The sequence below is a fragment of the Ursus americanus genome, chromosome 12 (genome assembly GCF_024610735.1).
Source record: "Ursus americanus isolate L20-20 chromosome 12, mUrsAme1.1.p, whole genome shotgun sequence".
Taxonomy (NCBI): Eukaryota; Metazoa; Chordata; class Mammalia; order Carnivora; family Ursidae; genus Ursus; species Ursus americanus.
In genome coordinates, this window is record NC_142138.1 from 41,513,142 (window position 1) to 41,538,239 (window position 25,098).

Below are 25,098 nucleotides of genomic sequence, written 5' to 3' on the forward strand. Positions count from 1 at the left end.
AGTCACAAGTTTTGGGGAGTCTCCAGGCCACCCAAACTCCTGCCCAACTGGCTACAAACTTGGGGGTTCCATGACTCCTTCAGGTTTGATAATTCAGTAGAATGACTCATAGAACTCAAGGAAATGCTGTACTTCTGATTACAGTTGTATTTGAAAGGATGCAACTCAAGAAGAGCCAAATGAGGAAGCCTCGGAAAGAACCCAGCTTCTGTCCCCTCTCCCCATGCAGTGTGACAGAGTGTGTCACCCTCCAGGCACTTCAATGAGTTCACCAACTGCGAAGCTCCAATGAGCTTTGATGTCAGAGTTTTTATTGGGGTTTCGTTGTGAAAACATGATTGATCTCAATCTCTCCCCACCCCAACTCCCAGTCCCTGCAACTTTCCCTCACCCCAGGTCAGGCTGGGCCAAAATTCCAACACTCTAATCACATGGCTGGCCTTTCTGATGTCCAGTTCCCATCCTGAAGCTATCTAATGACCCACATGAGTCATCGCATTAGCTTAACAAAGACACTTCTATCATTCAGGAAATTCCAAGGATTTTAGGAGCTCTGTACCAGGAACCAGGGGCAAAGACCAAATATATTCTTTATTATATCATAGTCTCTTATTATTATTCACAAAACGTAAGGGCTTTGAGTTTAAGCTTTTTCCTTTGGGTGGTGGGGCATCACTTAAAGCAAGTGATTTATTGAGCAGCTACTATGGGCCATTCATAATATACATGCCGAGAGCTATACTTTTGGAAGAAAATTTAGATGATTGCATGGAGGATGGTCTGCATGAAGTGAAGGCAGGAGAGTAGGAAGGAGGCACGAGCCCCTGTGTGGCCATAAAGCACTGAGAGCTAACCTAAGAAAGCACAAGTGGAAATGGAAAATTTTGGAGGCATTTGAGAGAGGTTTTGAAGGAAGATTTCAATTTACCATCTTTTTTTGGTTTTGTTTTTACAGAAAATCCATCGATCTTTATTTGATTTGATAAAAATCTGCATTATTAAAAGACAGGCAATCAAATTTAAGCTTCTATTGAATCTAACATATTAAGTTCTATAGTATTAGAATATTACATAAGAAATGTCGACTGAGGGGGAAACAGGATAAAAGCATCACTATATCCACAGGTGTGGTCCATAATGTGCAGCACGTGTCCTAGAGACAATGCACTGACTTTAGGAACGTGTTTTTCCTTTGGGGGAGAGGAAGAGGTGGCAAAAAGGGGCAGGAATTCAAAGGCATAAGCAGAGTGGCTTCTCCCATTTCAGAACGGTAATTATAATATTTAGGTCATGGCACTAGGGCGCTTTTGAGGAAAAAAACACACCTTGACCCGAGTAGGCTCATTGAATAATTCTTTAGTAATATGTACAATTTTCAAGTAATGGAGAGGACTTAAAGGATAATTTTACTTTAACTGTGGCTATTTTTCTTCTCTCCCTCTGGGGCTTGATCTATTTCATCATCACATGGATACTTCTCCACACGGTTTCTAGAAAAACGACTCTTATTCTTAGGAGACCTTCTATCAAAGGAATCATCAAGAATTTTCTCTCTATACAATCAGTATCATAACCATCTCGTGGCTAAAATGAACTCCCTTTTCTGTAGCCTTATTCAAGGCTCTTCAGTGCAGGGGCTCGTGAAGAAGGTTTTCATTCCTTTTGATTCCTTTTTTCGTAGGACAGCAGGTACCACTATAATCTTCGATTGTTTTATACTGAACTCTTCTTTTTTTCTTAGAGATAAAGAGTGAGAGTGCGTCCATGGTGGGGAAGTGGAGGGGAGGAGAAAGAATCTTAATCAGGCTCCACATCCTATGCAGAGCCCGACCTGGGGCTCAATCTCATGACCCTGAGATCATGACCTGAGTGGAAATCAAGAGTTTGATGCTTAACCAACTGAGCCACCCAGATGCACCCCCCCTTTTTTTTAGAGGAGGTGAGGGACAGGGTGGGAGACAGAGAAAATCTTAAGCAGGCTCCACGTCCAGCATGAAGGTGACCTGGGGCTCAATTTTACAACCCTGAGATCATGACCTGAGTGGAAATCAAGAGTGGGATGCTTAACTGACTGAAACACCCAGGCGCCCCCACTTCTGACTCTTTTATCTGTTTTTAGTTTCAGTTGTTCTACTGTTAAGTTCTACTGGTGACAACCTTCTCTAATTGGCTGCTCTAGCCCATCTCCTTCAGGGGCCCTGACCATGTAAATACCTGTTTAAAGTCTTGCATCTACTTCCCATATCACAAGGTAAGACAAAGACCTCATCTAGTTGGTAATATTGAAATCGATCTTTAGCCTTTTCTTCAATCCATGGTTCAATAGAAGTTTTGTTTGTGCGAATTGTTTTCATCTGGTTACAAAATAACATCCCAACAGTTATAGTTGTTCCTAAAGCTAATCCCAAGGCAAACAAGGTGGCTGCTAGTGCTGCTAACTCAAAGGGAGTGATTGGGAGAGGATCTCTCCAAGCTGCATACATATCGATCTTCACCACGTTTCACCTGAAGGAGAGCTAACTATAAAGCTATGTCAACATAGTCACAAGCTGGTGGTGCTCAAAGGAGAAACAGTGTGCAGGAAGTGTGATTTTGGGAACCACGACAGCTGTTGCTCCAAGGACAGTGATGGTCTGTCTTCCTCGCACATCTGTTAGACCTTCTGCAGTGACGCGACCGTGGTGCCTCGTATGCTTGGCAGACTTTACTATCCTGAGAATTTTCTGGTTTCCACCCCGAAGGGACAAAGCCAGAGCACTGAAGTAATTGTAAAGAATTTTGTAATTTATAACTTATCAGCATGATGAAATAAAGTCATGCTTCCTCTCGTGGTATGTAAAGGCCAGGACCACAACACAGGGTCAATCTTGGCCATGGTAGAACGTGTCACTCTATCCCCAAGGGCTCTGATGGGACCCCAGTGACATAGTCTCATTCTTAGAGATTTTCAAGCTTGATAACCAAGCAGAATGTAGCCATTTTGGTGAGAAAGAATGAATGCCTTCCTCCGTTTAGAAAATCATAGATCTCCTTTTTCTGTGCACACATTTCCATGTGCCACAAGTCTGTGTGTTCCTTCATTGTCATGCCTCCAAGTTATGAGACGTTAACACAGATTATGCCTGTTAACACGCAGAGCTCTTTATCTTGACTAGAAGAATCCAGTATCTTGGCTTGAAACCCAATCTCTGTCTGATCCCTGGTGCCTGCCCCTCAGTCATTGCATTTCCTGTTCCACCTGGAACAGGTTTTCTCCTCGTCGGATAACTGGGTCTGGGTACCTTAGTCCAGCACAAGCAGAAAGCGAATCCTGGTTGCAAGAGGGTGGAATTTGGGAACTGCCCAGGCCAATCTTGTCTCTCTGCCAGTTCCCTCCTCCGTTCAAAGTTTGTCTCCATGACAAACTACTATGATGACTAGAGAAGACTAGTTGAAGAGTTAAACTACTTTCTAACGAAATCCAAGTAATAGTGATAAACTAGTTCCTCTGTGATTAAGAGAGCTTTGTGTTCTAAACATTAAAAACTCAACTAGCAGAAAAGATCTTAATATTTTAGCTCCCGAGCAACCTTCAGCACCTCTGTCCTGATTTTTAATGCCATATTTCCATCATTCTTCTGAACAAAAATGTTGACTCCTCTTGTCTTCAAATGACTGAACTACTTCTGTTTTAAAATGAACATGGTCAGTTTTTACCTTTCAAACAGATTTTTGAAATTTGTTGTCTTTGGAGTGCAAGTCCCCCCCTCCCCTTGCAGATCACAAGTTCATGAAGCAGCTGGGGGAATGTTGGGATCCCCGGGAAAATCGGGTACAAAAGAGAACCCGTAACATTGATATGTTAAAACTGGCTATTTCTTCCTGCATGCAGATTTTGGTAAACGATAAAAGCAATATTTCAAGTGTGTACTCTTTTTTCCATAATATTAACTAAGACACTGAATCACTCATATTTGCAGAAGTTCTGCAACATGATAGATATTTTACATAAGAATTTCTCAAAAAAATAATTTCATGGGTTTCAATTGGGGGGAGGAAGAGAAATAATGATTATTTTATGTACCATGGGTGATATGTTAAATTGAAAGAGAAATGAAAGTATAAAAAATATACATATTTTATTCCTGCAATAAGCACTTATTATGTTTACTTTTTAAAAAAATTATATATCAAGCTGCAAGATCTTCGCTTTTAAGAAAACTGGCAACTGGCAGTTCTTCATGTTTATCAGTTTATTAATTTATTTTATTTTATTTTTATTTTTTTAAAGATTTTATTTATTCATGTGACAGAGAGACAGCCAGCGAGAGAGGGAACACAGCAGGGGAAGTGGGAGAGGAAGAAGCAGGCTCCCAGCCGAGGAGCCCGATGTGGGACTCGATCCCGGAACGCCAGGATCACACCCTGAGCCGAAGGCAGACGCTTAACGACTGCGCTACCCAGGCGCCCCTATTAATTTTTTTTTAAGTAGACTCCGCACCCAGCATAGAGCCCAACACGGGGCTTGAACTCACGACCCTAAGATCGAGACCTGAGCTGAGATCAAGAGTCAGACGCTGCTCAACTGACTGAGCCACCAGATACCCATCAATTGATTTTTTAAAAAACATGAAGGAAATACTCCCCCTTTGACATATTATCAAGATAATTAAGTCAACAAATAATTTTTGAACCTCAACTATGTGGGAAACGAAAAAAATATAAAGTGTCAAAAAAAGAGAAGATAAAATTAACTGTTGAATATTAATAAACATTGACACAATGCATGTTTATGATGTATCAGGCAGTTCTAAGACACACATATTAAATCACCTAATCCTCACAACACACTATACTGTAATTATCCCCATTTATCTATGGAGAAACTGAGGCTCAGAGAAGCTAAGCAGCTTATCTAAGTTTTCACAGCTATGGAAGATAAAAAATGGTTAATTACTATAAGAGTTTTCGGAAAAGAAAGTGCTAGAAACACTTCACAGAGCTAGGATTTGGACAGGGCATTTAAAGACCGATGCAGTTTGGAGGCGAGGAGAGAGAGGAGAGCAGGGAAGTGAGAGAAATTAGAAGGGGGAGTAAAGATACATACAAAATCCGGGAGGTCGTAAAGAGTGGTAAAGCCACTTGAAGGCACGTCCAAAGTTGATGGCGGGTCCCCTCAGAGCAAACAACTGTAACATCTGGGAAGTTGATTTTGCCTAAAAAAGTTGGGTTTGTAAGAATTCAGTTATATGAGTTTTGTTTTTTTTTTAAGTAGTGCTGGTTAAAATCAAGATAAATCCAAATCCTTTTAGTTATGAAATTACAATACTTCTGTGTAGCTGCTTGGGGTCCCAGAAAGATCAGAAGGATTCATCTGTGCTTCTCTTGAACCTCCAGCTTCACTCGAGATTTCAGAAGCAGACAGGCAGGAATCCACTCAACTCTTAGCTTTTCAAGGCCTTAACGAGAAGAGCGAAAAATACCCTCCAATCTCCACAAAAGTTGTTCAGCGAAGACCATGCTGATTCCCTCATTTTCCTGTGAAAATGATGGCAGGGCGTGCAGAAGTGCGTCTCGCTCTTGCATCTGAAATTTGTACCATGCCATTTGTCTTCAGAATGCTGAATAGATCTAACCTTGCAGAGGGTTCTATATAAACTTTGCTATCACTAGTTTTCAGAAGTATTTTGAAATTTCAAAGGCTGGGCAGCAATCTATAAATGCTATATAGTAAATGCTTTCCTCGCCGTTCTAAGAAATAGTCCTCCAAGATTTTGAAAATTCCTTTCCCCTTCGAGCATGCAGAAGTCCCCTAGTCTTCCCACCTCCATGCTCCTTGGGAGATTGGAGGGGATAAGGGGCCAGTCTGATTTGAGGAAAAGCATTGTGATGTGATTGGTGGTCTAGACAGAGTCACAATGCACCCATCTGGGGACTGTGGCAATTGTGGCTGATTTGGTATGACCTACCACTCCTGATCATGAAAGATTAAAGCTTGCCCAAGTAAAGAACGGATAACCTTCAATATGTTGTTGCTTTTTCCTTCTTCTCTGGATAAGTGTTTCAAGAGAAACACTCAACATCTATTGTGTAATTGTTTTAGATTATTAAAAGATTTTTCGTGTTAGGAGTTCAAGACAAATCAAAATCTTACACAAAAGATTTCAAGGTGGCTTAACTGCAGTGTCTCCCTACTCAAAACGGGCTACACAGTACCTCCTTTCTCTGTCCACATGCGCTGATGATGGACATAATTCACCCTTAATGGTCCTGAGGTATATTCCTCATAGAAAAATGAAGAACAGGGGCGCCTGGGTGGCACAGCGGTTAAAGCGTCTGTCTCCGGCTCAGGGCGTGATCCCGGTGTTCCAGGATCGAGCCCCACATCAGGCTCCTCCGCTATGAGCCGGCTTCTTCCTCTCCCACTCGCCCTGCTTGTGTTCCCTCTCTCGCTGGCTGTCTCTCTCTCTGTCAAATAAATAAATAAAATCTTTAAAAAAAAAAAAAGAAAAGAAAGAAAAATGAAGAGCAGCATTATATCTTGGAAGATAATCATTAAGAGATAAAAATCAAAAGAAGTAAGAAAATTGATGTTGATTTCTTTTAAGTGTTCTAAGGGGGGAAAAAATCACTTTTCCAGCAGTTTAAAAAATTGTGGTGTAAAAGTAAAAAGGGAGTTGTAAGAGTGTAGGCTTTGGAGTCAGGTTGCCTGGATTCTGTTCTTGGCTCTGCCACTTACTAGCAGCATGACCTTAGGCAAGTGACATTATCTGTGCCTCAGCCTTGCCATCTGTGAAATGGGGACAGTGACAGTACCTATTTTATGGTGTCGTTACATGGATTAAGTGAAAGTATACATGTGAAATGCTTAAACTGTGCCTAGCATAGAGTACTCAACAAAGCTTACTTTACTCCCCTATTTGTAGCATTTAAATTACTGTAGCAAGTTATCCGGCTACCACTTTTGATTTCCAGACTGGGTTCCCAAATCAATTTCTAAACTCCCTGAAAACATTTTCTGATCGTTTCAAAGCAGTTGATCAGAAGTACAGAAAGCAAAATTTTGAGTTCTGGTTTAGCCAATGAACTCAACAGTTAATGTGAAATGACATCAGATCAGACTGTTGTCGAGAGCATTTTATAAGCTGAAGAATATTGAGGACGTTCAAGAAACCTGGGTGTTTTCGGTCTCCTAAATAAGGCCACAGTTGTTTTCATGTTGTGGTATAATGATCCTTCCTTTGGTCCCATGAAGCAATTTATCTTATCTGAACTCAACTCTTTTTCTCTTTCTACGTTGCTTTTGGAAGCAATCAGTGCAATTAACTTGGAAGTTTCTCTGACCACCCCCGGACACACACATGTCCTTTCTTTACTATAAGATGGTACTTCCTTTTCATTGAGGATTAATTTTTCAATTTCTTTTTAAAAACAAGATAGAATGTAAAATATTTTCTAATCATTTTAATGAAATGTTATCATGCTGGACAGAATTCATGGTGCCTTTCTTTGAAATTCCATAATCAGAACGCAGCACTGCTAACAGCCCTCTACTGAATGTACCTCAGAAACAAGGAGAGACAGCTATAACTGCTACCACAGGCCTAGAGAAGTCGTCGGAGGAGAGAATAGTCACAAGACCGGGGATGATTCGGGGAGGAAGAACACCCAAGGATATAAAGTTATTCTACCAATGTCCAATTCATAGGGGGGTGGAAAGCCAATTATTGTCAGAACTGTGAAGGATCTGAGACTTTATCCCTTGCAAGCTAAAAAAAAAAAAAAAAAGAAAAGAAATGAGCCTGCCACAGTTTCTTGGATGGTGGTGGAAGACAGGAAGCTCCTGGATCATATGAAAGTTTATTACTCAGCAAGAGCAGAAGCCGGAGTATTAGCATTTTTGTGTCAGTTCCTGGAGTCCCAACACAGTAGTAGTAGGTTGTGTTATAGGAGAGGAACCATGAGCTTCGGGAATGTGAATGCTTTATAATGAGTGCAAGTATGCCTGCCTCTTGCTCTGAAGAGAAACGTTATCTTTATTATACTGGACAGTAGGTTTGCTTGCCTTTTGCTCCATAGGGAGACATTTTCTCTCTCTTCAAAGGCTGTTCGCTCTACAAGTATCGTTGAATTTTAGTCTGGAAGAAAGGGCCTTCCTTACAAGACGTGCAGTGCCTTGCTCATAAAATGTGTGGAAATACTAGAAACCCATGGAGAACTGTCTTCCAAGTCATTAATAAATCAACTATTCTACGCCAGCCCCTTAAGTACTCAGAATGTATGTGTTTATCTTATACCAGTTTCAAGTTTCTAAAAGGATGTCAAAAAACCCAAGGGCTAATAAGAATATGTAAAGGCAAGGAAATATTCCCCAGAGTAAGGGACTAAAGCCACACTGTTACTGGTGAGAACGGGTACTCTTTGCCTATTAAAGACGACAGGCAACTCTATTTACAGCTGATGTTTGTAAGGAAAGTAGCTACGGAAAACATCTACCAAGAGGGCTTATCTTGGTAGGCATTCATTAAATGAATTAATAGGGCTGATAATTTCCTGCTTTTTCCAAAGGAAAAAGGTCACACAAAGGTTCTGCAGTCTTTAACTCTAGAAAAACAGTTCAAACGTTCTATTCTGAGAGATTTTGTTCTTCCTGGAATGTTGGTAGTTGTGACAAAGGAAACAGTTCCATTATCAAATAAAGTTAGAGAAATGCTAGGGTCAGCAAACTTAAACAAGTATTTTTAACTCAGGACTTCTCAGAGTCCTAAGCATGTTAACATGCACTGTGAATCTCCAAAAGGGGTATGGTATCCTGCAAGGGAATTGGACCACAGATCCCTATCTCTCAGGGCGCTCGAAGGGGAGAGTTCTGAGGAAAGGAGCTCGGAAATGCCTCAACGGAGGAATGGCCCTACCTCATTGGCCATGGACGGTGAACAACAAAGGTGCTTTGGGAGGATCTTGCCTGATGGGCCTGCCATGCTCCAGGCAGATTTCCTATGGATAGCAGCAACGGGGGCCTTCCCCCTTCCTTGATCGAATGTTGGTGATTATATCCATTACTGACTGAAATCTAGGGAGGATAAATATGTATCATTTTAAGATCAATCTGAAAAGTTTTAGCACTGAATAAGTCCTAAGAAATCTCCTATTCCAACCCCTTCACTGCAAATAAGGAGACTGAGGATGCAAAGATATTAAGAGTCTTGTCCCAAGTCACAAAGTTAGTTAATGGCAGAGCCATGCCCGGAATCTAGGTCTCATTAATCCCAATTTGTACTCTTTTCACTAACAGCAATAAAAGTGACCGTTGCTGACCACTATCATTGATACTGAGAAGGAAAACCAGGCTTTCTTAGTTTTTTGTTTTTGTTTTGTTGTTCTGTTTTGTCTCTCAGAGAGATAAACAACATGAGTAAATTCAGGAAATTACTAAGTGAACTCAAGAAAATGCACCATGTATCAGTACGGGTGTTGATTTTAAGAAGAGATCATCTGCGTGTGGTTAAAGCATTTTCTAAGTATACAAAGCACCTTTCATGATAGTTTTCCTTTTTTAAAAAGATTTTATTTATTTATTTATTTATTTATTTATTTATTTATTTATTTATTTTGGTGGGGAGGGAGAGTGCACAAGTGGGGGGAGGAAGAGAGGGAGCTGGAGAGAGAGAATCTCAAGCAGACTCCAAGGCACAGAGCCCGATGCAGGGCTCGATCTCACGACCCTGAGATCATGACCTGAGCCAAAATCAAGAGTGGGGCGATTAACTGAGTCACCCAGGGGTCCCCATATAGTTTTCCAAAGAGAGTCATGTTTATGTGAGTAACAAGAACATCTTCCATTTCACTACCCTGGTAAGGTTTCTCGAGCCATCGATAGTCATGCCTCAGAGAGCAAGCAGCTTCTTAGTCAAAGGAAAGAAGCAATTCCTTTGGCTTGAAATTAGGTGCTTTGTCAGGGCTGATGTCACAGAAATTTGAGGAAGTCAATGTTAAACTGTGATCTGAGATGTTCTATGGCATATTCTATATGCATAATAAGATATGGTGTTAAGAGACTGGAAATGTCAAGTCCTGGGAAAATTGAGTTACCTTCCTTAGGAGCTATACCTTAGTGTTTTGTTTTGTTTTGTTTTAATAAATAAGGACGTTCCAAACCCCTTAAAGATGTTTCATTACCTTTAGAATAATTTACTGCATGGCTACAGATAGTCATTTACAGATTTAATTAATGAGTTAATACATATAAAGTTCTTTGAGCAATGGCTGCACGTGCTTAATAAATAGTAGCACGAAGATATTATTTAGTAATATAATTATAACAGTGAGAGTCAGGCGCAAAAAATAAAAACCACTCTTGAGAATGTCAAACTCATTTTTTACTTCAAGCTTATATATGTATCATGTGAAAGTCACTCATTTATCATTGGCCCATATGAACAATAATTCTAAGAATGAGTTTCTCTGCCTGGTATATTTCATATTGCCTGAACTCAGAGCCACAGACACTTACTGATCTTTTTTTTTTTTTTAATGATTTTTTATTATATTGTGTTAGTCACCATACAGTACATCCCCGGTTTCCGATGTAAGGCTCGATGATTCATTAGTTGCGTATAACACCCAGTGCACCATGCAATACGTGCCCTCCTTACTACCCATCACCAGTCTATCCCATTCCCCCAACCCCCTCCCCTCTGAAGTCCTCAGTTTGTTTCTCATAGTCCATAGTCTCTCATGTTTCATTCCCCCTTCTGATTACCCCCCCCTTCTTTATCCCTTTCTTCCCCTACCGATCATCCTAGTTCTTATGTTCCATAGATGAGAGAAATCATATGATAGTTGTCTTTCTCTGCTTGACTTATTTCACTTAGCATTATCTCCTCCAGTGCCGTCCATGTTGCAGCAAATGTTGAGAACTCGTTCTTTCTGATAGCTGAGTAATATTCCATTGTATATATGGACCACAACTTCTTAATCCAGTCATCTGTTGAAGGGCATCTCGGCTCCTTCCACAATTTAGCTATTGTGGACATTGCTGCTATGAACATTGGGGTGCATATGGCCCTTCTCTTCACTACGTCTGTATCTTTGGGGTAAATACCCAGTAGTGCAATGGCTGGGTCATAGGGTAGCTCAATTTTTAACTTTTTAAGGGACCTCCACACTGTTTTCCAGAGTGGCTGTACCAACTTGTATTCCCACCAACAATGTAGGAGGGATCCCCTTTCTCCACATCCTCTCCAACAATTGTTGTTTCTTGCCTCGTCTATTTTTGCCATTCTAACTGGCGTAAGGTGGTATCTCAGTGTGGTTTTGATTTGAATTTCCTTGATGGCTAATGATTTTGAACATTTTTTCATGTGTCTGTTAGCCATTTGTATGTCTTCATTGGAAAAGTGTCTGTTCATATCTTCTGCCCATTTTTTGATTTGTTTTTTTGTTTCTCGTGTATTGAGTTTGAGAAGTTCTTTGTAGATCTTGGATACCAGTCCTTTATCTGTAGTGTCATTTGCAAATATATTCTCCCATTCCGTGGGCTGCCTCTTAGTTTTTCTGACTGTTTCCTTGGCTGTGCAGAAACTTTTAATCTTGATGAAGTCCCATAAATTCATTTTATCTTTTGTTTCTCTTGCCTTTGGGGATGTGTCATGAAAAAGGTTGCTTTGGCCGATGTCGTAGAGGTTGTTGCCTATGTTCTCCTCTAGAATTTTGATGGATTCTTGTCTCACATCGAGGTCTTTCATCCATTTGGAGTTTATTTTTGTGTATGGTGTGAGATAGTGGTCAAGTTTCATTCTCTTGCATGTAGCTGTCCAATTTTCCCAGCACCATTTATTGAAGAGACTGTCTTTTTCCCACCGGATGTTTTTTCCTGCTTTATCAAATATTAGTTGCCCAAAGAGCCGAGGGTCCATTTCTGGGCTCTCTATTCTGTTCCATTGGTCTATGAGACACTTACTGATCTTTTATTAAGAAGTTTGTTTTCAGTCATAAAATGCTTTTTGGTTAAAAAGTAAGCTGAAAAATCACCTCATGAAGACACATTTGGGATGTGAGTATGCTATTGGGAGAAGCACAAACTAATGCCATTTCAAAAACTACTGAAAATGTACCTTACTGAATTTACTTGATGGATTCAATTTAAAAACACTCATTTTCCATAGGATTGAGTCGCAGTTAAGCAGGAGAACTCTGAAATTAGACTTGCCTGGGTCCAAATCCTAATGCTTCTCCTGAGGGGTCATATGACCTTTGATCAGTGGTTATAATGTGCCTCAGTTTGCTCCTGTGTCAGTAGGAGAAGATCACACTGCCTGGATAGCGAAGGTAAATAAATCAGACAATGCGTATAAAGCTAGCACTCAGCACACAGCATGTACCTAGTAAGTGTTCATGATTATCATTTCCAAAGTCTATCACAGATTCGTGGGACCGACCACCTCCATCTTATGTGTCTGTGTGTGTCGGCGGTGGGTGGGGGCTGGAGGGGTGGTAAATAAACAAGACTGATTTTATAAGGATTTGGCCCATAGTTTTGTAGTATCCTATTTTTAAATCCTCAGCACCACCACCCTCTCCTCTGGCACAAATTCAACTGCCATTTTAGGGTCAAGACCACATTTGACCACATTACCTCTTGGGCAACTTCCTGCTCACACGACATTTTCTAGGGGAGGTTTTATTCTCCCGGTCTTAGCATTTTTAATGGCATAGAGTCAAGGATTTCAAAACTGTTGCTAAAGGTGGGTTTTAACTGGCAGCTATTAATTCAGAAAGTGCTAATGGTTGCAACAGTGCTATAAGAGCTGCAACTTAAAACAGCAATGCTTTCTGTTAGCTTGGGACCTTCCCACAAAAGCTCAGAGAGGATCTGGGGAGCAGATGTGCATAGGGTGGGTAGAGAATACTGGGCTAAACCCTGCTGGTGGTTTTGGTTTAGAATGTAGATTTTACTTTCACTATTACTAGGCAGGATCAACTGACATCAAATATAAAACAAAACAAGCATAACAGGTCGGTCTTCAAGAACAAGCCCACATAGAAAGAGCAAGGTTTAAGCAGAGACACACACACAATACATAATGTCAGTATGAACTCTATGAGCTAAGGGATTCACATCCGAGAACCTGAAGTGTAGTACAAATTATACTGAAAGTCAGAACCAGTACAAAAAATGGAAACTTTAAAAAACTCGTTCTTCCAACATTTAATACCAGGCTCTGTGTTAGGTGTTGACATAGCAATGAAAAAAGATACAGTAGGGAAACAAAAATGTAGAGATAAATGGCAGCACATCATGGTAAGTGCTGTGGGAGCACAAGGAAGGGAGAATTACACTTGCCGGGAGCCTACAGAAGCTTCACAGAGAAAGCAACTTTTGAAATATGCCTTCAAGGAATGCTATAGCCCAGCCTGCATTTTGTTGCAGCTAACAACAAAATAATATAAATACCATTTCCATACAACCCACTAGAGGGGTTGCAGATACTCTTTCTGCGTCTCACCAGAACCTTAAAAAAAAGTAAGTACTGATGTTCTATTAGACAGATGGAGAAACTGGGGTTCAAAGATTAAGAAGCTCAGGGTCACGTAGATAGTAAGGAGTGGACCGAGGACTTGAGCCCAGATCTGTATCATTCCAAATCCCTTACCGTGGCCCTGCACTGCCCAGAAAGATCCACTTCAGCTCCCTATTGCCAAGCAGGACATGGTTAACTTGTAACTATGTGGAGTCTTGGTGTGGGAACTCACTCTGCAAGCCCATTGAGAATGGCAAATTTTGGTCTAAAGAATTGGGCGAGTGAAAGGCGAAGGTAGTGGCTCTGTACACATGGTTCACCTGGGCCCTAGTGCCCGCTTCTTACTCGGAAACGCAATCACATCTAGTTCGAAACGGATTATTCTGATTCACGGGCTGCCAGATTCCCTCTCTCCAGCTCTGTGAACACCTTGAAGTCAGGGAATGAGCCTAATTACAGTAGTCCCCCCTTATTTGAAGTTTTGCTTTCCATAGTTGCAGATACCCACAGTCAACTGTGGTCCAGAAGGAGATGATCCCCCTTCTGACAAATTGTCAGAAGGCTAATAGTAGCCTAACATTACATCACAACGCCCATGTCCCTCACCTCACTTTATCTTGCCATGTAGTTACTATATCGCCTCACATCATCCAAAGAGGAAGAAGGGGGAGTACAATACAAAAATACAATATGATATTCTGAGAGAGAGACCATATTTACATAACTTTATTACAGTATATTGTTATAATTGCTCTATTTCATTATTGTTGATTTCTTCCTGTGCCTAATTTATAAATAAAACTTTATTACACGTATGTATGTACAGAAAGAAACAGCCTCTCTAGGGTTTGGTGCTATCTGCAGATTCAGCCACCCCCTGGGTGTACTGGAGAATATTCCTCACAGATCAGGGGTCTATTGTGCTTCCTCGAGACCCTCAGAGTCCAGCACTCACAGGAGTTGGCTGATCAATTGTGGATTCACCTGATGTTTTTCCGAGGGCTTGATAAGTGTGGATGTCGAGTAAGTTAGGTTGACTGAGGTGAGGTGACTAGACTTAGGATTTGCATGCTCTAAAATAAGAAAAGGTGACCTAAGCAGTATAACAGTGGTTTTCAGACTAGTGCCTGTCAGACTTTCGAGTGCATGTGAATCATGTGACTCCATGTAGCCCTACCCAATACACCCTATTAAAAAACAGGTCAAGTGCAGACAAAAGTATTGCAATTAAGCATCTGGAGGAAGCAGGAGACTCAATTTTCAGGGTTCATATCCCATTTCCAAATCCTGTTGCCATGCCTGGTCCTTTTGCTTTCAGGTCTATGAAGAGTGTATTAAGTACATAACAGCTACCATTTATTGTGTACTTATAAAGCGCTTGGCACTGTTCTTGCTGCTTTAAGCATGTTATCTAATTCGCACACCACCCTAGACTACTATCCTTATATTGCTGATGATGGGGAAAAAAATAAAATTAGCAATAACTCCCTTGTATTTACACAGGAAGAGTAGGGATTTATTCCTGATTCACCTGAGTCCAAAGTCTAGCGTGGAAGAATAGTTCCATGCCCCTGGGTAATGAAAGAGCATTTCAAGGATGTGTAAGCTTGAGGTCAGGGTGACAATGGTACAGAAGGATGGAGATACTCAGAAAGCCCTTGCAGAACAAAGCCCCCGACCAGAGGTTTGTGCCCTTAGTATTTGCCTCGTTGAGCGTTTAAATCCAACTAGGGTATTTAAGAGCTCAAGCTGCCTCGTATAGTATCCGGTAGCTTGCAAGGTGCTCACAATTTTAGCAAATTGCTGAAGCCAACCTCTCCCTTTCACCAGGAACTCTCCAGAAATTTTTCCGCCTGCTATCTAGGAGAAAGGCCCCACCCTAGATTTTTGTGTTGATCTAGGTTAATTAAGGCTGGTGTTAGAGTCATCTCCTACAGCCTAAGAGGGTTTAAGGTCGACTTCCACAACTTACTGGAGTTGAAACAAAGGTGGTAGCTTGCCCAGCAAGTAGGGGGAAAGCAGTTAAAAGCTTAAGGGAACAACGTCTGGACAAATTTTCTTTTCATTTTGACTTGGAACTAGAAATGGGGTTAAAGGAGGTGCCTGCTCTCTTAAGGCTTGCTTGTAGGAACAAATCAGTGAAAGACGATTAGATGCGTCGGCCCTCTCCTGACTGCCAGGACAGGGCAAGAGGTTCATTTTCAGTGCTCTTACAGTAACTAACACTGAGAAGGCATCCCAGGAGACTTGATATAACCGAGTGCTCTTGTCTGTACATTTTTCACTGGGCAGAAGATTTTCCATCCCAATAGCTGTCAGCTTTCAAGAAGACCGTTTGCTTTCTCATCCTGAAATTGGGTAGAATGTGGAGAAGAGAAACATGCTTCGGATCAATCAATAGGGAGAACCCCTCCCCCCATACTCTTAACAGGTGGTTTTGATGAGGACCATCAACTCCTTGATGCACAGTTCACAATTATAGGCGGAGCGTTCAATTCCAGCGTCTCGGGAACCTGCTGCTGAGAGACGAGGGAGCCCAGCTCTCAGTGTCCGGAAACATGGGGGTTCCTGCTGGACAGGAGACTCAGGTGTCCAGGGAGATTGGTTTAACCATTCTCCTCAGTCTCCCTCAATATTCCCCCCGCCCCCGCCTCATTCCTGTGATCTTATGGGGTCCTTCTGTTCCCCTGCGGGGCGGCAGATGAGAAGGAGGGATTAGCTCCATCCTGACCCCAGTCCTGCAGGGGAGTTGCCAGAGGGCTATTTTTAGTGGTAGCTGCTCCCCTCTAACACCCGGGGGAGGAGCTGCGGCAGTGGAGTGGCCGCAGAGCGCAGAGAAGCCTCGGTTTTCCGCGCCCTGTTAGGGATGGGGGAGGTATTCGACGCAGCGGGTTCCCCAGGCAGAGGCCGCCAGGTGGCCGCCTCCGAGGCTGGAGCGGCCCCGCCGGGAAGCGCGGGAGGGTTCGTTTTCCATGCCCAGGGGAAAGCCTCCGGCGGCCGGCAGCAGCCTCGCAGGCCAGTCCCGGCGCGGGGTGGTCTCCGCAGGGGAGGAAGTTCCCGGGCACGGCGGCCTGCGTCACAGCGGGGCTGGGACCGCGGGGCGGGAGGGCGGCGGCGGCGACCCCGGAGCCGGGCGCTGGGCGGCGCTGGCTGCCGCTGGCTCGGCTGCGCGCGGGGCGGCGCTGGAGGCGGCTCCGTCCGCGGCCGGGGAGGCGGAGGGGAGGAGGGCTGCGGGGCTGGGGCGGTAGCTGCGTCCCGGCTGGGAGCCCGCGAAGAGGACGAGGAGGAAGGCGCCGCCGTGGCCGCGGCCGCAGTGCTCCGGGCGCCACACGCCATGAACAGCGGCCCCGCCGACGACCCCGCTGTCGCTGGCCGCCGCTGAGCCGGACCCGGAGACAGCTCGCCGCTCCCCAGCACCCGCCCCGCCGGCACCCTCGCATCCGGAGGTAAGGGCGGGGACCGCCGAGGGATGGAGAGGGGCGGCCCGCCGGGGACCGCCGGGCTCGGTCCGCTAGGTGCGCGGGAGCCACTGCTCGCCCCGCCTCGCTCGCGTCTCTGCCTGCTCCCGCTCTCGGGCGGGCGGAAGGTGGTCGCCCGCCCAGTGTTTGGTCCTTGCAGCCACCCGCTGCTGGGGCTCGGGGACCCGTGAGCCCCTACCCCACCCATCCCAAGCCAGCCCCAGCGTCGGTGCCGGGGACCCCAGCCTGGCGCCAAGCACCGCTCGGCCGCCGCAGATTCTGCGGACTTGGTGGGGGGTGGGGGGACCGGGGGTGGAGGACGAGGAGAAAAGGCGGCCACCGCCGGGGCAATCTTCCTTCTTCCCTACCTGAAAATCCCCTGAGACCCCACCGCCTGTCCCTTCTGGTCTGCTCTCCCCTTGTACCCCCGAGTCCCTGAAGTTAGCACTTTTGGGGAGAGAGGAATCTGATGGTCTCCGACGGGAACGGGAGCGCGGTGCCTGCCCCTTTGCAGGACCGGAGGGGAGAGAGGGTTTAGCCGGATCGGGCGGGCCCCAGAAGCCAGGTGTCTTAGGCCGGCAGTTGAGACCAGGACCGCCGCCTTCAACCCAAACCCAGGGTCGCCGGTCTTTCCCTTTCCAGCCGGTTCACAGCAGCGAGGTGGTTAGGGATGGAGTTAGCAACTCCGGAGCCTTAGGATGTGCTCTGTAGGCGCTAATTCCATTCTTTTCTCCCCAGCCAGCTCTTCCCTCCCCCACCCCACGCCTGCCGGTGCACATCAGATTACAGTTCCTTCAAAAGCTCACACGGTACCTAGCTCTGAATAACCACAGACACCTAGCCCACATCCCAGGACGGGTATTTCAGAGTGTCAAGACCAAACTTCACTTGGTTTCAAATTCTTTTTAAACATTTGAAACTCAGCAAACCAGTTAGGAAAACACTTGCAAGTCCCCATCCTCAAAGTAAAAAAATAAGAACCGGTCAGTTTTGTGGGAGGGCTAGCCTTGGGCAAAGGGAGGGTTGAGTGACCCTATTTATCGCAGCTTTACGGGGGGGGGGGGGGAGAGGAATAGATAAAAGAAATGGCAATCCTATTTTATTCACATACTTCTTATAATATAAGAAATGGAGCTTCAGCCAACGGGCACATTTCTGGACAGGTATGGAGTGGTTTCCTAAGGCATCCATGAGGCTTCTCATGGACAAGTCAATAAGATGCCGTCTAGATGGGAAAGGAGGCAAAGTGATGGTAACCCTCTTGCTTGGCACGTTCCAAAATTGCTGGAACCAAGGAGCTTTATACGTGTATACCTTTTTTCTTTATTTTTTAATGATTTGTATAAACTCAAAATGTAGGTTGAACTTACCCAAATTTGCTGAGATTCATAAACCATGTGTTGGGTTTATGGGTATATGGGTTTATGGGCATAGATAACCCATTAGATGTATACTACTCTAAGCTATGATATTGTATTTCTTCTGACTTGCTTAATTAGGGAAGACCAGGGGTGTAACCCTGATTTACTTTACTTTGGAGTGATTAATTTAAATACTGTCTTGAGGTCAGTTTGTTTGCTTTTGAGGGGCAGTTGGCGACCAGCTTTGCAAGGATATTTTTCATGATTCACGTAATGGATTGACCACAGATGGGTCTTACCACTTTAACAATGCTATCAGAGATAGCAAGCATGTTTAACAATTTTCTTAGAAATAAAATTATCAAAGTCTTTGTTAATGGTACTATCTCTTATTTCTCAGATTGACTAAGCACTTTGTTTAATGGAATGCTTTTAGAAGAGAATGCTTTTAATGAAAAAAATATATGAGGGAGTATAAAAGAATGAATAATTTTCCACTTATGTAAATTTTAACTTTTAAAAACACTACAAAGTTAGCAATTTTTAAAACGCCTAAGGTGTTTAATTTTTACCAAACTGCTGTTACGATTTTCCAATAGTCTGTAGTGTTTTTAAGTTACCAATAACATTACAATACAGCCCAAGTGTAAAAACGGATGGGGTGGAAAGTTATACATATTTTGCCAAGTATTGTGTTAATGACTTAATATGGTGGGTACATTGCTATAATATAGTCCAGCACGGTAGGTACCTAACATACATTATACTCAAACTCGTACAACAAAGGCTTAAAGTAGATGGTGCCATCCGCCTTTTACAGAAGAAAGAGGGTCAGAGTTTGTGACTTGCCCAAGACGAGACAATGCCTGAATGAGGCCAAGCCTCTTTAGCCTTAATGATGTACTTTTCTGTTATCCAAATCCGCCTATCTCTTTTCTACAAAAATGTATTGTTGACTTGCTATAATGACTCTATGCAGAAGCTGAGATTGAAGAGGTGAAATCACCTGTCCAGGGGTTTCCATGTAACTAGTAGATAGCAGAATTCACATTGGGAATCGGGGTCATCTCTTTCCTAAACCCATGTTCTTGCCACTGATCTCTATTAAATGACAGATTAAGAACTTAACCTAATGGACATTTTACTTTTTTTCATCAGCTGTTCTCATCCACATGACAATGATGGTCTCATAGGCTGTAATACACTCTCAAGCTTTTATACTCAGTCCCTGGAGTGCTGGCTGTATCTCCAGCCCTAGATGACTGATGAAAGCATATTTGTAACCAATGAGGGTGACATTACAATGGAGGTATCCTTGAATCCACTGCATTTCTCTTAAAATAAAAATCAGGCTAGACTGGCATGGGGGAAAGAACATGGTCTCAAGATGGGAAAAGCTGGTATCAGATTTTGGTTTTACTGTCCAATACGAGTGTAAACTAATCACACTGTGGAACTTTCCTGAGCCCATTTTCTGATATATAATGGAGTTAATAAAACCTACTTAGTTGGAGTATTGTGCAGACTAAATGTAACAATCCGTGTAAAGGACAGCTCCTGTCACCTACTAGGTGTTCAGTAAATGGTAGGGATTAGCTCTCCTGTATCCTGGCGCTGATGGAAATTTCTGCTGGATTTTACTCCACCTCTATTTTACATGCATATAGTGATTAGTCATTGCTATCAGTGATTCATTCTTCATATGGCTAGACAAAGGTCTAATCTGGTTTCTAGCATCTTTAACTTTTGAATCACATCCTTTTTTTGTAGTCCTGACTTACATTTACTCACCTTACATAGTTTTTTATTTGCTCCACTCTGCATATTTTTTTAGAACTTTACTAGCCATACTTCAGTGAGTTGGAATTTGTAATTTTTGGCAAACACACTTTCCTGTTTTCTGCTTCTCCTGATTTCTCAGCCTTGCTTATCACTCAAAGCACAGTGACAATCCCACTATCTTCCCGCCACATACCTCACCCTTGACCAGATCTCCGCTAGCTAAAATTCTGCATGTCCTTCAAGGCCCAGCCTAAATGCTGCCTCCTTCCTGAGCCCATGTACCTTCCATTTTAAATCCTTTCTCAGTTCAATTATAATTCAGACACCATGTACTCCTAATAATTAAAAAAAAAAATTTTTTTTTTTACTTTTTTAGTTATTTGCCCTATGGTAATCCTATGAAATTTCATGGTATCCTATGAAATTCTGTACACTCTTTGAGGACAAGGGAATTTGCCTATTTCTTTTTATTTCTTGCTTAGTATAAAATACAAAGGGTTTCTAATTTCTGAATGAAAGATGAATCAGATATTCCGAGAGAGAGCCTTATAGTAATTAGGAAAGTTGCCTCTAAATTATTTGTCTCAGTTTCATGATTATTGGTGACACCTTCCTCTTTATTTTGAGACTTCTTTGTCCTAGCCTTCTCCACCAATTTAACTGGTATTACATTTCCTGGAAGGCCTTTTTTTCTTTTTCTTTTCTTTTTTTTTTTTTTTTAAGAGAGGGAGGGTGGGACACGGAGAGGAAGAGAGAATCCCAAGCAGGCTCCAAGGCCAGCGCAGAGCCTGACCCCGGTCTCAGTCTCACAACCCTGAAATCATGACCTGAGCTGAAATCAAAAAGTCTGTTGCTTAACTGACTGAGCCACTCAGACATCCCTGGAAGGCCATAGTTCTTACAGCCTTGGCCATTTGGTACCAGGTAAGATAGCTATGTTTCATTAATAAATGGCTCCTGTGATGGTATAAAAAACTCATTAACTTTGCAGGTATTGAGCACATCAACAGTATTTGAGTAGTTTGGCATTTTCAGTGGTCCAGATGGATTTCTTTAATGAGGAATAGGATTTACCTGAGGGAAAGGAATACCTACCTTGAGAGAAGGTTGAGGTAATGAGCAAGAAGGATTTCAAACCCCTTTGGCTGGAAATAGGACTAACCATGGCACAGCGTGGAGGCTGCAACCAGAAGTGACCTCCATGAGAGAAGTAGCACAGGGAAAAGATGCAGACAGTTTCACACAAACATGAGAGGTGGAAAAAATGGAAGAGGTAACGGAAATGAAGCACAACTATAATGGTATATGACCGAGGCCTGCTAGATAGATGGTATTCCTGGAGTGTAGAAATAGGAAAGAGACTGTGAGGCAAGATTGGCAAGAGAGGAGAGGAACTAGTGTGGCCTCAAATGTCCAGTACCTTTAGTATACTCTCATTTGCTCCCCGGGCTTCACAGAAAGACAAGAGGATAATCTCAGCGGTTTGCTTAAAGTAGATTGTTTGCCAGGAATATATTGAAAGTTTCCTAATTATTAAGAGTAGAGAATGACCGAACTCTTTCAATATCAGACATGAAGTAAAGAACCTGGGCTATCTGCTTAGAAGGGTAACACACTCGCAAGTTCTGGGAGTGAATTTAGGATCATTTTCTAATGTTGGATGGGTATTCTAAAATATGGTTCTGTAGGGGCACCTGGGTGGCTCAGTCAGTTAAGCGTCTGCCTTCAGCTCAGGTCACGATCCCAGGGTCCTGGGATTGAGTCCTGCATCAGGCTCTCTGCTCAGTGGGGAGTCTGCTTTTCCAACTCTGCCTATGCTTTCATGCTCCCACTAGTGCTCTCTCTCTCTCTCTCTCAAATGAATAAAAATAGAAAATCTTTTTAAAAGATAAATAAATAGAATAAACTAAACTAAAATAAAATATGGTTTATAGTCTGTGGTGTATCCAGTTGTGAATGGCAGCTGGTAGAGAAATGGTCATATGGGTTCAGAAAATGAATAGGATTTAGAAAACGGGGAATTGGCAAAATTCAGAAATCAATTTTAAGAAAGAAGCCTTAAAGCTTAGGGAAATAACTGAAGATCTTTCAGATGACTGCAGTATTTTGAGTCAAAGGAATCCAGAAACAAATGTTGTTTGAAGAACTCTTCTAAAAACTGGGAAGAGCCAGAGCTATACTACTGGAGAAGGGTGGGAAGGGAGAGCAAAGATGAGTTATTTTGGCTAAGCCAGGAAACTGCCCGAAGGCTCGAAACACTGGGGAGAACATAATGGAACTCATAGAAAAGTGTTTCCCAACCATTTTTTCTTTTCATTATTACTCTCCCTCCACGAGTTTTTTTAGATAAATTGTAATACCGCAGGTACACTGTGTATCTGTTCATGAACCGTGGCCGTTTGGCAGGCTGCAAACCATTATTTAAGTTGTTTTTTTTTTTTTTACTCTGCCCTCCAGAATGGATTTTTGACAGGGATGAGATTGTCACCCAGTTGAGAACACATGGTGCAGCATGATTCTATATTATGTCCAAAAATCATAAAAGAGCCACATAGAACTAAAGACATAAAGAAGAGTCAATATGTTTATTTGTATGAATGTGTATCATACCTTAATTGACAAATTCTCTGAAATTAGATTGGTTTTTTTTGCCTTTATGAAGAAAAGCGTACTTTATCAGCTCTTAAGCTGAAATATACATGTAAAAAAATATAAGGCTTCTAGTTGGCCTAGTTCTCCCTTAGCAAAATTATTAAATTTTTAAAGTTATCTTCTAAAGCCCCCTCTACCTGCATTCTTTTGTTTTCTGGATAGGAGGCCGTCCCCTAACTTTAAATGCTCAATACCCTTTATTTACTTATGTTATGCTGGGAAGGCTCTGCTGTTAACTGATCATTCTTGTGACCTGTCAATTATACATGAGTAGAAGTTAGTCCTTAATAGAGCATGTGTATTTTAAGCCATTTATTTATACTTATGAAACACTACATTCCCTACCAAAGAGATTTCAGTTCATAAGAAGTAGATATTTGGGGGGGAGTGGGGCTCTGAAGTCATTCTTAGCTTTTTCGCGTTCTGTTCCTTACTCCGGTTCCCTAGGGAGTAAGCCTGGGCTTCTGGTGCCCAGTCTCAGGAGCTGTGAGCATTAGAAGGCTCGGCTTCTTTGTGTGTTGACTTCTTTCAGCATTTGGAGCCCATCAGCCCTTGCATACTCCCTTCCCCCCAAATAGCTCATCCTCATCTCCTCCAGCTTTTGTTTTAACTGTATTGTTCTTTTTCCTTTCCTTCACCACCAAACCTCCAGTAACTGTTTTTCAACATCTTTTCTCTTTCGTTTTTGGAGGTGCACTGAAACCTCCCTGAGGGCAGAGACCATATCTGTCGTTCACTTCTGTATCCACAGCACCTGCACAGAGCCTGGGACATAGCTGCTTAAGACAGAGTTGTGCGATAAATATTTAATGCCAGATGTTACAGTAACATGTCTAAGCTACCAGTTTGGAGTGTATCCTTCTCCCTTTCTGTTCTTTTAAATTCTGATATGAAATTTGATAGTGTAACTAGAAGTTACACTTCGTAATAGGGTCATGAACTATGCACAGGGGAATATTTCTATATGTGATTGGAAATTAGGAGCAAGCATTATGTAAAATATGACGACTGGACACCAAAATAAATCTGAGGCAAAACTCTCTAAATAAGCTAAATATATGAAAACTCATGAGTCCTGTGATTTCATTCTGTGTATTTGAAGACCTTGTCAAATCAATAAAAATTATTAAGTACTTTTTCTCAAATATTGTTGAGGTTTATGAAAATTAGGAGTAGGGGGTGCCTGGGTGGCTCAGTCAGCTAAGCATCTGCCTTCAGCTCAGGTCATGATCTCAGGTCCTGGGATTGAGCCCTGCATCTTTTTTTCTTTTTTTCTGATGTAAAGTTCGATGATTTATTAGTTGCATATAACACCCAGTGCACCATGCAATACGTGCCCTCCTTACTACCCATCACCGGTCTATCCCATTCCCCCACCCCCCTCCCCTCTGAAGCCCTCGGTTTGTTTCTCATAGTCCATAGTCTCTCGTGCTTCATTCCCCCTTCTGATTACCCCCCTTTCTTTATCCCTTTCTTCCCCTACCAATCTTCCTAGTTCTTAAGTTCCATAGATGAGAGAAACCATATGATAATTGTCTTTCTCTGTTTGACTTATTTCACTAGCATTATCTCCTCCAGTGCCGTCTATGTTGCAGCAAATGTTGAGAAATCGTTCTTTCTGATAGCTGAGTAATATTCCATTGTATATATGGACCACAACTTCTTTTTTTTTTAATGATTTTTTATTATGTTAGTCACCATACAGTACATCCCCAGTTTCCGATGTAAGGCTTGATGATTCATTAGTTGCGTATAACACCCAGTGCACCATGCAATACATGCCCTCCTTACTACCCATCACCAGCCTATCCCATTCCCCCACCCCCCTCCCCTCTGAAGCCCTCGGTTTGTTTCTCATAGTCCATAGTCTCTCATGCTTCATTCGCCCTTCTGATTACCCCCCTTTCTTTATCCCTTTCTTCCCCTACTGATCTTCCTAGTTCTTATGTTCCATAGATGAGAGAAATCATATGATAGTTGTCTTTCTCTGCTTGACTTATTTCACTTAGCATTATCTCCTCCAGTGCCGTCCATGTTGCAGCAAATGTTGAGAACTCGTTCTTTCTGATAGCTGAGTAATATTCCATTGTATATATGGACCACAACTTCTTAATCCAGTCATCTGTTGAAGGGCATCTCGGTTCCTTCCACGATTTAGCTATTGTGGACAATGCTGCTATGAACATTGGGGTGCATATGGCCCTTCTCTTCACTACGTCTGTATCTTTGGGGTAAATACCCAGTAGTGCAATGGCTGGGTCATAGGGTAGCTCAATTTTTAACTTTTTAAGGGACCTCCACACTGTTTTCCAGAGTGGCTGTACCAACTTGCATTCCCACCAA

General features: G+C 42.6%; 1 protein-coding gene and 1 pseudogene across 2 annotated transcripts in view; one reads left to right on the forward strand and one right to left on the reverse strand.

Moving 5' to 3' along the window:
- The window catches only part of LRRC8C (leucine rich repeat containing 8 VRAC subunit C), a 114,344-nt gene that overhangs the window by 12,888 nt on the left and 76,358 nt on the right, over positions 1-25,098 (forward strand). Inside the window, exon 1 of one of the 2 annotated variants that reach the window (XM_045801824.2) lies at positions 16,721-16,948. The exons of the other annotated variant lie outside the window; for it this stretch is intronic. The gene's annotated coding sequence lies outside the window, so the exon portion shown is untranslated. Of the gene's footprint in view, positions 1-16,720; positions 16,949-25,098 lie in introns of those variants that run through there. 2 annotated transcript variants of the gene reach the window in all.
- LOC123794899 (palmitoyltransferase ZDHHC6-like) lies at positions 1,412-2,979 on the reverse strand (annotated as a pseudogene).